The following is a 16,305-nucleotide window of genomic DNA, read 5'->3' on the forward strand; positions in this document are numbered from 1 at the left end:
TCAAGATCAAATGACAACACAATAAATTAATTACTTAGTTAGTCAACATTATTAAGAGAATTCATGAGGACTCTGTCCTCACACCACACTCTATTGGGAAATGAGTTATTTGAGATTGGGTAGTATTAAATTATTTTAATATCTTTTCCTTTAATATTATTGTGCCAAAATGTCACACCCAATCCAATAATATCATATCGGCTCATGGCACCCGATGAAAATATATTATGTCGGCTCATGAAACCCAATCCAATTATATCGTATCTGCTCGTGACACCCGATCTAAATATATTGTATCGGTTCATAACATCCAATCCAAATATACCGTGTCGACTCGTAGCACCCGATCCAAACATAACGTGTCGATTTACTAGAAAACTAATGTTCCAATTTTAATTGCATTTTCAGCATAATAAACTATTGGTATAGTATTCCCTTCCATACAGTATATGCATGTACCAACTAAAGGTAAATTAGTTTCAGTTTTTTGCTTTTCGTGTTCGATGTCGCAGGTGACATTCTCACCATTCTCTTTTCTTTTATTTTCTAAAATAATTATGTACTAAAAGTGACAAACACTACTAACTTATTTTAATAAATATTAGATAAGTTTTATAGGGTATTAAATAAAATATCACTTTAGCCCACTAATTAAATTAGTTATCTAAAGTTACCCCTCAATGAAATAATTGTTGGTATCAAATAGTCCAAAATACCCATTTACGAGATGCGTTTTATATGAAATAAAAAGTTTGAGTACTCAAAATGACTTAATGGGTCGTTACAGACATAAACTCAACTCAATGAATGCATTTAAAAGAAACATTTGACTTCTCAACTCAATCTCAAAATAGGTGTTTAAAAATTCTCACATCATTTATACTCCATAATTCTCATGCTCAAAATAATGATTAAGAGGCTTCTCAACTCAAGCTCAAAATTATACATGAAAGATTTCTCAAACTCAACTTATGCTCAAAATGATAAATGAAAGGCTTCTCAAAATTAACTCATGCTCAAGCTATTTTTCAATCAAATGATGAAAATAATTACTCATTCTTTAATCCAAACACTATATAAAATAATCAATGCAAAATTCAACTAGGGTTCACTTGAGTTCAACCATGAATCCCAAATCTCAAAACTCAACTCATGAAACTCATCAAGATATATTTGAATATACACAAGAACACAATGAAATTTATATAGAAAACTCAAGAATTCATATTATTGGAATTAAAAACTCAATCTTGAAACTCAATTTGATGATATAAAGTTGTAGGGCACGAGGATGAACTTAGTCCAATATCATGATTACATACCTGGAACGAAGATTTATTAAGCAAAAATTGAAGATTAGGATTGAAATTCCTGACCCCTAATTTCACCTCTTCTCTTTAATTCTTGTTCTCAAAAGGTTGTAGATGTTAATGGGAGAAAAACCCTATTGGGTACTGATAAAGGATGGTTATTGGTCGCAAAATATAGTGGGTTAAGTTTGAAAAAGGTGGGAAAAACACCATTTTGTCCATTGTTAAAACTGGGGAAGGGGAAAATTTGCCTCCCTAAATTCAATTTCAATTAAAAAAAATCTCTGTGATACGGACGTCAAATGTTTTCTTATTTATTGGAATAACCTAAGTTAGAATAGTATAGGGTGTTACATTAGGGTTCTAAGAAGTCACATTTTGTAATGCTCCGAGCCTACACCCTGGATGTGGCTAGCATCAGAGACCACTGTTGGTCCTAAGCGAACCACTTAGCCTAGCTAACTCACTTAGCGGAAGAGTAAACTCAATAAAGAAGTACCTCAAGTGGGAATTCACATAACATACTCATCAATCCTCAAAATAATAATTTAAGGCTCTCATTAAGAATAAAAGTCAATATCATATCTCAAAAATGAAAGTAGTATTTCCAAAACAGACTCTAAAAGACTCAAATGACTCCACTCTACTCAGTCTATGAATCCTCTACTAACTACTAAGAAGGTACCGAGACAAGCTCACGGCTACCGCAATGAAATAAAATGACAAAATCTTGTTATGAAGGAGCTCGTCTGAATGCAAAGAGGTCTCATCAAAAGCTATGGAAGATAGATCCTCAATGGTGTGTCTGTTAATGATGTCTAAAACCTCTATCTGTATCATAAAATGATGTAAGTCAGATGATGTCAGTACATGAAATGTACTAATATATAAAATGAAAAAAGGGAAACTTACATCAAGTTACTCAACTCAAGAAACTCAATTCTAAAAATAACGCAACTAAATAATACATGCAATGTAATGAGATAGTTCTTTAAAAAGATATGCAATAATATATGTAACTCAGTATAATAAAAATATAGTTCTTTTACTTGATTAGGGAGTTTCTCTAACCTACCATAACTTATGAGCTAGTTACGATACAACAAAGTGATGTCATTGCCACATCCGTTCAATACTTTGTCAGGGTAAGGAATGTCACATCATCTTTGGATCCATATAAAAGTCCTCTTTTAGAACTATGAGGAGTCTTCTGAATGAACGGCATGATCCTATCCTATGTTGGCTACATAGTTTATGGGGATTGAGTATTTTAAACTCTTGCCCAAGTCGGTGCTTAATACTACTCCCAAATATCATTATGCTCATATACATATAATACATCAAGTGAGTGAAACATTTAAAATATATCTCATCTAGTCTTATTGGACTTTTACATTAATCTACACCAACTTCTCTTATCATTATATCTTCTCTTAAATATAGATAACATTCATCTCATCAAAGGCACTTAAAATGTACATCGACTGAATTATGACTTGTAATATGTTTTTGGATGAAAATATTAGCTGAATGCATTTTTATTCAATTTCACATAGTCTAAAGACATTTTTTTATCCTTTTTTATATAAATAACATTTTATGTTTGTGTCACGACCCAACTTAGTAGGCCGCGATAGGTGCTCAAACTGGACACTTGTGTATACCCTTACTAACCATAAGTAAACCTGTTTCCTATTTGAGTCATAGTGTGCCAACAGGCAAGATAATATATAAGCCAATGAGGCTATCATAGCATAATGGTACAACTGTACATACATATATATACATAACCCACATATATATTCACAGACCTCTAAGAATAAGAACAGTATCATAAGGCAGAACAGGGGCCCCGTCATACCCATGAACAAATAAATATATACATCGAGGGTTAGTAACAAAACTAGGCTCCGGCACAATGGAGCACTTCTGAGCTGCTGAGTGGAACTCCTATGCTATCGGACTCCCAAAGTATGTATATGTACCTGCGGGCATAAACGCAGCCCCCCAAGAAAGGAGGGTCAGTACGACATATGTACTGAGTATATAAGTATAGACATCATAAGGAAATTACAGTTGGTATAGAGATGCAGGGGCAAGTATGATATCTAATCATTTACTGTACCTGTAGCTTATAATATAAAGTCGTACATACTATCATCATGTACTGTACCCGGCTCGTTCGGGGACTTGGTGTAACAACTACATAACTCTGTTATCATAAGCATCTATATACTATTAGTTCTATCTCATATAATAATGCCGAGGAACATATGGCCCGATTCATATACCATATAGTAATTTTGAGGAACATTCGGCCCGATCCAGATATCATATAGTAATACCGAGGAATGTTTGGCCCGATCCGTATATTATATAGTAATGCCAAGGAATGTTTGGCCCGATCTATTTATTATATACCATATCCGGCCCTTTATAAAACTCGATATCATTATATCATCATATACCATACCCGAACTTTTATGAGACTCGGTATCATAATCATCATATACCGTACCCAGCCCTTTATGGGACTCAGTGTCATAATCATTATCTACCGTACTCGACCCTTTATGGGACTCAGTGTCATAATCATCATATACCATACCCAGCCCTTTATAGGACTTGGTGAAATATGTATTATAGTATACACAAGTAAGGTAGTGAGTAACCATATACAATCTAAATTATTATCAGAAACTCGACAATGTAAGAAGATTAAGCTATCGTCTGAGGACCAAAATAGTAGTGTATCCATCTCGAGTGCCTTCTAAATGCCATTAAGGCCTATACCACTTAGGATATAGGGAAGCCTAGACATGTACTAAAGTAATACTAACAGTTCATAGAATCAGGGATACCCGTCGTCACATCGTCCTCAGGACTATGAGCTTATGTATCCAGTACTTCTCAACCTATGGAGTTCAAGGAAAGTAGTTCAACCTACTACAAGAGTTTGACATTCAAAAGTGAATAAGAGATACGAATTACATTTAGGAATTATGAGTGGCATTACCCCCGAGCTCTTATAACATTTTACTTACAATTAGGACATGCCAAAGGAAGAGAAAGAATAAGCTTTACATAGTCTCTACTTTTCCTCATGGAGTCATCATTTACATATAGCGTACCCGGCCCATCATGGGTTAGGTATCATAACCTTATTATTGCATTACCTTATCATCATAGAACCACACTTATGTCAAAGACATATCAAGAGGAAAGAATGGTAGCTTTACGTACTTACGCCAAAACACGCCAAGAGAAAGGAGATAACTTCACATACTTACTACTCTCCATCATATAGAAGCCTTGAGAGACAATAACTCAACTAGTATAGGAATTCTACCAACGAAAAGTGAATAAGATTTATGAATCATACTTGGAGTTCTATGAATGGAATTATCCCCACATTTCGCATATCAATCACTTAAGGCTAAGACATGCCAAAAGAAAAGAAGGATAGCTTCACATACCTCTTTAGGGATTAATTGTAACCCAGCTTGCCTCAATATCTTCTTAACCTATTTAACATGAAAGTAATACTAAGGTTAATAGCCTTTTACTTTTCAATATCCCACCCTCCTACTGCAGCTGCTGCCACGTGGCACTCTCTCATGCTGCCACATGGCACTCTCTCATGGGCTACCATATGTCGCTTTCTTTTCCTCCTCGTGGGTTCGTAATCTTGTCTTGCTTTATGAACCTATGTAATCCTTACTATGTAACCTTGGTATGTACTAAAGTAGCTTAAGTATGTAAGATTTTCAAATTGGTAGCTTAAGTAAGTAAGTCGAGTCCTACGACTCATTACTTGGCCTCCAATTTCTTCCGGATTCTCATAACCACATTTCCAATCTTCCCTTCTATGGGGTGCCACATTCTCCCTTCCTCAGAGTTGTTTGATAGAGTCATAGATTATTCGACTCACATGACAACTTATAAGAAGCTTACGATCCTTTCAAGAAACTTAAGAAGCTTAAATAAAAACTTAAGAAGCTTAAGAGGTTCAAGAAACTTAAGAAGCTTAAGAAGCTTGAGAACCTTCCAAGAAACTCAAAAACCTCTCACGATACAAAAGTCTTTCAAGGTACAAGAGTACTGGGTATAACAGTTTGGGGTCATTTAGATCAATTGAACTCCTGAATAGACCTAATGTCCGTACTATAGGCCACACAACTATAATTCATGGACCAAAAATCCATAACCCAGGTCCTTTCGGCTATTTTATATGTACTCATGCTTAAATATAGACATCAAAAGATTCCTTCAAACTCAACATTATACTCAACTCATCATTCATTAAATATGTAAAAAAACATCATTCATTTAACATCAATAATGCATAAAAATGTAATGCAAACCTCAATTAGGGTTCATGTGGATATAAACACGAATCTGTAACCTCAACATTGACTCATCACGTATAATATCATATACATACTAGAACTACATAAAGGGGTACATAAATACATCAAGAAATCACTTTTGTGGGATTAGAAACTTGAATTCATGACTTAATTTTACTTTATGAACATGTAGGGCATGAGGACGAATTTAGTCCAACGTTCTGATAGCATTACATACCTAGAACGAAGATTTGTTATGCAAAAATTAAAGATTAGGCTTGAAATTCTTGAACCCTAACTTTTTCTCTTCTCTTTAATTCTTTTTCTCAGAAAGTCTTAGGTGTTAATGAGAGAAAAATCCCATTAGGTACTGATAAGGGATGGATTTTGGTTCCAAAATTTATTGGGTTAAGTTTAGAAAAGATGGGGAAAAACATGTTTTTCCCTCAATAAAATTGGCAATGGGGAAATTCTAACTCCCAAGTCCGCCATGCAGACCTAGTCCCTAGTTTCACTGTCAACGATTTTTCTTCTCCAACATGGACACATCGCACACTTCATTGTCTTATAGTTTCACTTGGAGCCAAAATAACTGCCCAGGTCCGCGGACCTGGTCCCTAGTTTCATTTTTTGCTAGCCTTCTCTTGGTTCTCGGAATAATCTAAGTTAGAATAGTACGGGTTCTTACAAGTCTCCCCTTAAGTTTCAAGGCTAGATTTTAGTAATGTATGGAGAAATTTAATACATCAATCTTCTTTCATCCATGGACTTGAAAAGAATCTCTACTTTTACTATATAATTTCTTCCTAGACCTTGGGTATTTGATAATTTTTCATTGGGTTCACTAAATTATGCTTTTACTCAACTTCAATGATCTTATTATGCATGAATTGATGTTAATTATATTAGTTTAACAAATTTTACATGAATCCGTGCATTATGCCTATTTTATGACAATGAACAATGATTTGAGATTTAACATGCATAACGAATTTATGAATTTTAATTTTAAGGTCCCAAGCAGTGGGAGGAGCCAGGACTCTGACTTTATATAAAGTATCACTATGATTTTATGAAAATAAGATTTGCTTCAAAAGGGAAGTAATCTCATCATGAAAGTTTTTCATGATTTAGCCACTTTAAGTTAAGTGTGGTTTTATATGAAAATCTTATCATGATCTAGATATTTTTAATCATCTTGTATGGCTTGATTGGGTCAAGGTTCATGATGTGGTTTAAGGAGCTATTCTTATCATTTTCAAAATATCTATGATGAATTTGGTCTTATAAGTTTATTACCATTTTCCATGGCTACTCTATGATTATGATTGATATTCTTGTTAAGAGTTTACTTAGCACAGAATGGACTAGGAGCAATCACCTAGATTTCATAACTATGTGCCACTGTAGGATATCCTAAATGGACAGTCTAAGCCTAAGCTAGTGGACCCACAAATAGCACATGTATATAGTCCTTACCTTGGCAAGTGGGAGAACCTCTTTTCCGTGTCGGAAGGACAGTGGACTCCATGATATAGCTCTTATGGTTTATGTTAGTTAACGATATCTCTCACAAAGTTTTTATGACTCACATTATGCTATGTTTACTTTATGAATTTTGTATAAGTTTGCATTGACCATATCTTATGTTTCTAATGACGCTTTAGAAGTTTTTACAATATTTAGCTTGATCATTGCGTTATTATGATTTACGTCATACATTGCATATTATCCATACTCAGTACATTTTATACTATTGACGCATACTTTTTTACCTATATTGTTTTATAATATAGGTCACGACGCTCCCACTCACTCTCGTGGCTAGTACAAATTCCGATCGACGTTGCTTGCTTTGGTGAATGCTCATGTTTCGAGCGTGCAACCATTATGAGTTCTTTATGTCTTCCTTTCATGAATTTTAGCTTCAAATATTTTGAGTGAGCTAGGGCTTGTCCTATGCCCCCGTTTATGGTAGTAAAGGCTTGTCAGACTAGTATGATTTTTCATTTATTTCAGATGTTATGTTTAGATTCTCTTTTATTGAGACTTCTATCTTTGAAACTTATCTTCCGCATTTGAGTTTACTCTCAATTATCATGTTACCTTATGTCATGCTATGCTAAGAGACTTGTTTACGGTCTTTTGGGATCCTATTCGTCGTGTTACATATAGGGTCTAACTTCGATCGCGACAAACTATGATCTTTTCATTATTATATTCTTAATATCTTTCTCATTTAATTGTATTAAAAAATTGATTCAACTTTTGACTTAAACCTTCCCACTTTTAGTATTTAGTATAATATATATGATATTATTTAATATTTAATTAATTTGATTTTTTTTAGAATAGGGATAAAGTGGTAATTCAATTTTGCATTTTGTAGCTTTTCACTTTAAATAATACTAGTTAGCAGTGTGTGTTTTGCATGTGCAACACATTAATTAAGAATAAATAAATATAAAAAGTAAATTATTGTGTGTATGTGTTATATTCTCATGTACAAAATTTTAAAAGAATAACGTTAAAATAAATGTTATATGATCTAAATGGTAAGAATCTCATATAAGGAGGTTAAGAAGTTATTTTTAAAATGTGAACCTCTTTCTTTAGTATTTTTAAACATAACATCTGAAATAAATGAAAAATCATCCCACATGGTAAATGTGAGTACTTTATGTAATTTTAAATTGAGAGGGCCATTTTAATGAAGGAAATTTTTTTTGAAAAATTCAATCAACATTTCGAAGAACCTTCATATTTTTTTATTAAAATCATCTCACTAAAATTAATTATTAATTGTTTAATAATGGCCGTATCAATTTAGAATTACATAAAGTACTCACATTTACCATGTGGGATGAATTCCAACCCAAATTAATTTTTATATTTTATTGCTTTCTAAATTTATAAATACATTAATAATTATCTTAGGGTTCATAAAGACGCACAAGTTAAAAATTCATCCGAGAAAGACATTGCTTTATTTATCCTTTCTTTGTTTAATTTTTTTTACTGTTATCAAGACAATTTAATTGCTTATCTGATAATTTTATTGATATTTTATTTCCCTTTTAACTTGAAAATTCTCATATCAATTAATGCTTTATACTAAATATTGACACCTAATTTTGACCATCCACAACGCAAATTAGCTATCGAGTTCCTTTGAATTTCAAACATTTTTTAAAATAATTAGCTTTTATAAAAACAAAGATATTTTCATATTATTCTTAACTATTTTTTATATATAAATTTTAGTATAATATAAATATTTCTATAAACTATATCTTTGATTACTATTTATGTAGTTATTCAAAAATCATCTCAAAAAGATTTCATTTTTAACTAAATACAATGTTAGTTAGGTTAGTTTAATTATAGTTTGCATTTGTGAAAATTTTATTTTTTTCTAAAAATAAAAAATAAAAAATCTCCACATCGAAAATTGCAAGAAATTTTGAAGTTTTTGGAGCCTATATAAAGGCTCATATTCTTATTAAGAAAAGGGAAGAAGTGGGAGGTTTTTTAGCCACCCCAAAGTTAGAAATTTTCTTAACTTGGTTAGGATTTTTGGACTCTTGTCTCCAGCCTAAAAGTTGTGAAAATTTTAGCTTTCAATCTATATTTTTCTTCAAGAAAAATAGGAGATTGATGTCAAAATCTAGGCTAAGAACAGTGTTCTTATAACGTCGAACCCACGAAGGTTCGAGTCTAAATTTTTAATCTTTTATTTTATTTTTTTGTAGATTGGAGTTCTATCAAGCTCTTGGATGGTGGTGAAGTTGTCTTCCGCTCATCGTCTTCAGTCTTGTTGACCGAAAAGAGGTAAAAAATTTCTCAGCTTTATTTTATTTAATTATTTTGATGTTTTATAATTAGTTGATTCGTAGTCATTTTTTTAGTTAGCATGTATTAAGAATAATTAGATTAATATTAAAAATATTTATAGTTAGCATGTATTAGAATTAATTAGCTATTATGTGTTAGGATTATTTAATGAAAGATCTTAGTTTTATTCATTATTTTTGCAAATAGTTTCTTTTGACAATATAGATTTTTATGTTTTTAATTTCTTCTTTTAACATAATTTAGATAACAAAAATATGCTTAAAGTTATTATTCAATTAGAATTTTCATGGCCTAATTAATTTAATTCTTTCTTTAAAATTTGAGCTAGTATAACGTATATATTAAATTCGTGTTCTTTAGTTACTTGAATATATTTCTTCTTTCCTTTCCTTTGTCCACATATATGCATGTTGTTAGTCACTTCTAGAATGCTCATCAATTTGATAACTTAAAATATTGTGATATGTTCCTTGGTTTAGCTTAAAATAAGTAAATGCTCATGTAATTTTATTTTGGTGCATGTGATATAAATTTGAGTCCATCTTTGGACCCCATCGTTGCATATCGTTCAGTTTTGAGTCTTTTATCATCTGGTTTGAATTGCTGAAAAGTTGATAAATAGAAAAGAAGGTAATATTCTTGATTTATATATTTATATTGGGTTGTATACATGAAATACAGGTGAAAAATAGTGTTTTATACACTGATATACGGTCTGATATGCAGTAATATATAGTAGATACAGGGAACAAACAGGTGGTATAGTGTGTGTATATAGTTTGTATATCGTAATATATATACTGTATACAGTGTATACAGCTGCGATATATACAGTGGAATTGTGCTTAAGGCCCAAAACACAGATAACCCAACAGCTTAGTTCAGGCGTACAGAAACTAAGTGTCGGGTAATATTTTCATGTGTTATTTATTATTTATTTATATTAATTCGGGTTGTAATAATTTATTTACTTATGTTATTTATGCTTGTTTAGCCAGACCCCACGTTGTGGGATTTTACTAGGTTGTTATTGTTGTATTATTTATGCTTTCTTAGATATTAATTTTAATTTGTTTTAACTTAATTAGTTTCCCCTAAAGATAAACCAGTTCATGTTAATTTCTCTTTAGATGATTTTCTACCTTTACTTATGCATTTGGTAAACTTTAATTTCTTTAAATACATGTATATTATATTCAATTTTTAAGTTTAAAATCTTCGTTTTCTTTTAAATTAATATTTTCAAACGTTAGCGGCCACTTTGAATGTTTAACACCTTCTCAAAGTGGAAATAAGAATCTCGTACCTTTTTTTCTGAATTTTTAAGACTTAAATCTGTTAGGGTCTTTTAAATTAAGTTTAATTTCTTTAAAAAATTAAGTGGCGACTCCTCTTTTCTAAAATTGATTTTTTTTATAAAGTTGAAATTAATTTTAAACCGTCTTTTTTCGACATAACAGAATTGGAGACTCCACTGGGGAATTAATTAGGTTCTAACCATTAGATTTGTTTGATTTATTTGACTAACTATTTGAGATTGTAATAATTAGTAATTTATTTTTCTTTATTTGCATTTTATGTATTTAAATTCCGAATATTAAATTGTCATTGCATGCATAATATGTTTTCCACCACTTGGCATTTTATTTTCTTACTTAAATGTCAGTTATGCGGGTTGCAGCCGTTGAATCCAAAATGTTCCTAGGGGTACCCTGGCGAAATAAGTTGGCCACTGAATGGTCAACGGTCGCTAACTTCCCCATGCCTGAGTTGTCCGCTTGGGTCACCGGTACACTTCAAAATATAGCCTACTCTTAGTCAACCAAGTGTAGAGCGAAACCAAAATCCTAATTTAGTGCATTGTACTAAGATGACCTAACACCCCAAGGCGTGTTTGTCCCATTAGAAAGACCACCTTGAGTCAAAAATGGCCCTCGGCCTAAATGGATGATCATACCTATGTGTTTAAATTTGAAGGTTATATACGCCATTTGACAAATATTGTCCCTCGGAATTGAAAGTTTATTTTATTAGCTTAGTCAAAAAAGGATCTTCACAAGTTGCTATTCTATTCAAAAAAGGTTGATGTTTGGAGATGTCAAAAAGTTAAGAACGAAAGACTTTTAACGAAGGCTTAGTTAGGATTGTACCCCTGCGTGGGACTGATTATTTGTATCCCTTTTTCCCCATTATATATCCCCATTAAGTTTATTCATAATATTTGTATAAACATAAGTTTTGGGGAAATAGAATGTTTCAAATGATGTTATACATCCTTCAAAGCATTAGACCTATCCTTGGCACAAAAGGGTCACATATCTGTTTAGGACACGCAATAACTGTTTATGTGCTATATGCTATATCTGTTTTTGTGAATATGTTGCTTCATTTGGAGACATGCTAGTCCACTCTTTTCAAATTTTTCTAGAGCCTCATAGGCATAAAAATCGAGTCACTATCAAAAGTGCATCCAAATACTCCAAGAATCTTTACTTTTCCAACAAAATTCGAACTTTACTCTCAAATCATAAACCTTGCTCACTCATCTCAATAATAATAATAATAATAATAATAATAATAATAATAATAATAATAATAATAATAATAATAATAATAATAATAATTCAAAGTCCGGTCCTGTATTTGAAGTTTTCAGTTTTTCCTCATTCTTTTAAAGAAATTGAGAACTTCTTCTGCATCTAAGAAGAATGAGGGCACAAAAGTTGAAGCACAAGAAATATGTGATTCAATACAAGTCAACATTTCTCACACATCAATCGTAAAATTAAAATGGGTCAATTTCTATCCATTTAGTCTTTCTTCACCCATGGATTAGTTTGTCTTCAAACAAAGCAACATTTATATGTTTAATTCTTTGTGTGGTATTTTGCATTAATTATTACAAACACGGACTAATACTTTGGCTTTTGAGTTATTCTTCTTTTTTAAGGAGAGACTGATTTATGTTGGAAATCAAACTTGCTTACTTTTCAAAGATCGAGGGTTCACAAAGTTGATTCTTTTTTTTTCTATATAGAGACTATTATCAAAGGACATCATGCGATAAATGATTAGATCTCAATTTTGAGAGGTTAACACCCTCTTCCTAACTAAGAAGTTTTCTTTGTACGCAGAAGAGACGATATTATTTAAAGAGAGGGAATCACGACAATCCCAAATCTATTGCAACATTCAACCACAAACTTTAACCCTTATCTCTTTCAATTCTTTAATCTAAGAAAAATCATAACCCTTTCTCTTATGGATCTTGCAGGGACAAAGAGTTCATGGGAAATAACAATGACCTTAAATTTTACAAGACACCAATACACAGCCTGAAAGATAAATTGGGGGAGTCTTTGACTATAAAGTCTTACTCCTATATCTTGTTACTTATTTTTTTATAATGGCCTGCTTTCATACTTTTCTCATATCTTTGCAGGAAAACTATCCCCGATAATAGTCGGGGATGGTTAAAATAATGTATGATTCTCGTGAATAATTGGAAGAATTCAAGTCATAAGAGACAATCACCAAAAAGAACACAACAAGTGATTTCTGCAGGAAATTGGAAGAACACACCAATGTATAATCTCTGAGGAATATCTAAAAAATAATACAACGATAGGTGTCCTCACCGATGGTTGAGAGCACACAAAACGTATTGGTGTAAATAGGAAAAAGGCACTCCCCAACTGAAGATGTCAATGAGCACTAGACTTACGAGACGTCACTCTGAGTTTGTCTAAATATTTAAATTATTTTATATATCATATCCGCAAGAACTATGCACACTTGATTCTCATCTCAATGAGATACGTAGGCAGCCCTTCTTGGGTTCGGTATTTTTTTTCAAAAATATAAAAATAAAATAATAATAATAATAATAATAATAATAATAATAATAAATTGTGTACATATTTTAAGATTCATATCTTCTTGATTGGGACGAATACAGTTAGGAGCATGCGAAATATTCGGTATGATGAAAAATATTGGCTTTGTGGTAAACCATAGTTTCTGTTGGTATCTTTCATTTGTACTTTTGTGATGCTTGAAAATTCTCTTGCAGGCATTCAAGGTATGAATAAAACCAACATCATGAATTCATGTGCATTGTGTGATGAGCTTTAGACTAAAATTCAATTGCATCGCACTGTTGATCTAGAACTTGGCTTAAATGTTTGTTGAAGTGAAATCCTGAGTTATGTTTGGTTTGATAAAGGATTGTAGGCCTTTTTTTGACCCGATTGTGCCTTTCAAAGCCTACCAAATAGCATTAATCCCTAGTTTTCCCACTTTGAGTCTAAAACCTTTTCTTTGAACAACCACATCTTAGCCCTTTTCCTTCTGAGTACTTACATGCACTATCCCTCTCTTGGCCCAACCTCCTTGAGTGTACCAAAAACATGCAAATTATAGTAGAAGATCAAACTTGAAATTGCCAAAGGCAAAAGACATAAAGTCTCCAAAGTCAAGAAAGCAAAGACGACTTTCAAAAAAAAAAGAAAAAAAAACAACACCTACAAGGTCGATGTAAGACAAAAAGGAAACTACTCCAACAAAAGAGGAGAAACCTCAAAAGCAAGGGATGAAAAGAGAAAAGCTCTAACAAATAAGGACTCAAAGAAGTCAAGATAAAAGAAAAGGGTGAAAAGAGAAAAAACTCTAAAATAAAGACTCAAAAAGAAGTCGAAATCTAAAAAGGAGATAACAAAGAGGATCGGGCGCCAAAAGGTGTATCAATCATCAAAAGCAAAAATTCAGTGTGATGCTCAAGGAGAGATTAAGTCACCTTTATCCCAAATAAATATCCCACCCATCCTTAAGCCTATATTACAAGCTAAAAAACAAGTCCTACATGATCTCATTCCAAATATTCTCACATTAGTGGAGACTTACATGCAGGCCAATGATATGGTATCACAGTTGCATGCGTTGAACTTTCTTGAGCGTGTGAGTGCACTTTGCAAAATGTCCTCAAATCAAACACTTCAGATATGTGCGAAATAGGACTTTCTTTATTGTGAGGGCACTTGAAATATGAGAATTGGTATAATCCTAAACTTTTATTTGAGGCAGGATAAAAAAATCTTGTCGACACTTAAGTATGTTTGAGTTACTACTTGAAGCTATAGGAATTACCTCGAAGTCAATCTCATTTATAAGAAAGGAAGTGAGAAATATTTCTATGCAGTCCTAACTGTTGGTACCAATTGTAGACAAAATTTGACTCTTTCTTTACATTCTGTAAAATATTACATTTGTCCTTTGAAATTGGATGATTTTCTCTAAATAATGTGATATTAGGCTAATCCCATCAGGGTGAGATGCCTATTTTACTTCATTGGATCGTCCATATGAAACGGGTGGTATATCTCATGCTTTTAAGCTGTAAATATTGCAAGTAATATAGTTTTTCATAGCATTATGCTCATATTGCACATGTGTCTACTGATTATCTTGTCTCAGATTTTGCAATACTCATCATCCACAAGATTGGAACTACATTTGACCTGATTCTTGCACTAATAGGATATGTAGGCGCCACAATGGCTCGGTCATGTTCTCCGTAAGATTTTTATTTCTCCCTTACAATGAAAACTGGGACAGATCTCAAAAATTCACAAGAAGATACTATCTCCAGCAAGTCAAGATTGGAGATCATGTTAATATATGCAACTGGGATAAAAGTTTTGAGAAAATCTCAAAAATTCCATAAGAATGTCAAAATCCTTTTTCAGCAGCTCGACATTTGTCAAGAGATCTAACTGGGATAAAATTTTTGAGGAAGATCTCAAAAATTCTGTCAAGAATTGTTAGAAGTTTGAAGTCAACTTCAAGTGATCTCCAACATTGCTATAATGGAGTGAACACAAATTCAAGATGCGAGCCACCGAGGCCTTGTATAAACTTCTATCAAAGACATGAGTACCAACAAACACAAATTGTTCAAAAAAAAAGATAGATAACATGTTAAATCATCCAAGGGGATGACATTTGCATTTTTATTTGCCAAAAGGGCCAGTGTATTTTCATTTTCCAAGAAGGCCATTGCATATTCATTTCCCTAGAGGGCCATTTCATATTTATTTGCCAAGAGGACCATTGCATATTTATTTGCCAAGAGGGCCATTGCATTTTTATTTGCCAAGAGTGTCATTGCATTTTCATTTGCCAAGAGGGCCATTGCATATTTATTTGCCAAGAGGGCCATTGCATTTTTATTTGCCAAAAAGGATATTGCATTTTCATTTGCCAAGAGGGTCATTGCATATTCATTTGCTAAGAGGGACATTGCATATTCATTTGCTAAGAGGGCCATTAGATTTTTATTTGCCAAGAGGGCCATTGCATTTTCATTTGCCTAGAGGGCCATTGCATAGTCATTTGCTAAGAGGGCATTGCATATTCATTTGCCAAGAGGGCCATTGCATATTTATTTGGCAAGAAGGTCATTGCAGTTTCATTTGCCAAGAAGGCCATTGCATTTTCATTTGCTAAAAAGGTCATTGCTATTTCATTTGCCAATAGCGCCATTGCATATTTATTGCCAAGAGTGCCATTGCATTTTCATTTTCCAAGAGGGTCATTGCATTTTTATTTGCAAAGAGGGTCATTACATTTTCATTTGCCAAGAGGGTCATTTCATTTTCATTGCATTACCAAGAGGGTCATGCATCATTTAAATCATCCAAGAGGATGACATTGCATATTTATTTGCCAAGAGGGTTATTGTATATTTATTTGCCAAGAGATTCATTGCATTTTCATATGCCAAGAGGGTTATT

Source organism: Solanum dulcamara, chromosome 10, assembly GCF_947179165.1.
Source record: "Solanum dulcamara chromosome 10, daSolDulc1.2, whole genome shotgun sequence".
Taxonomy (NCBI): domain Eukaryota; kingdom Viridiplantae; phylum Streptophyta; class Magnoliopsida; order Solanales; family Solanaceae; genus Solanum; species Solanum dulcamara.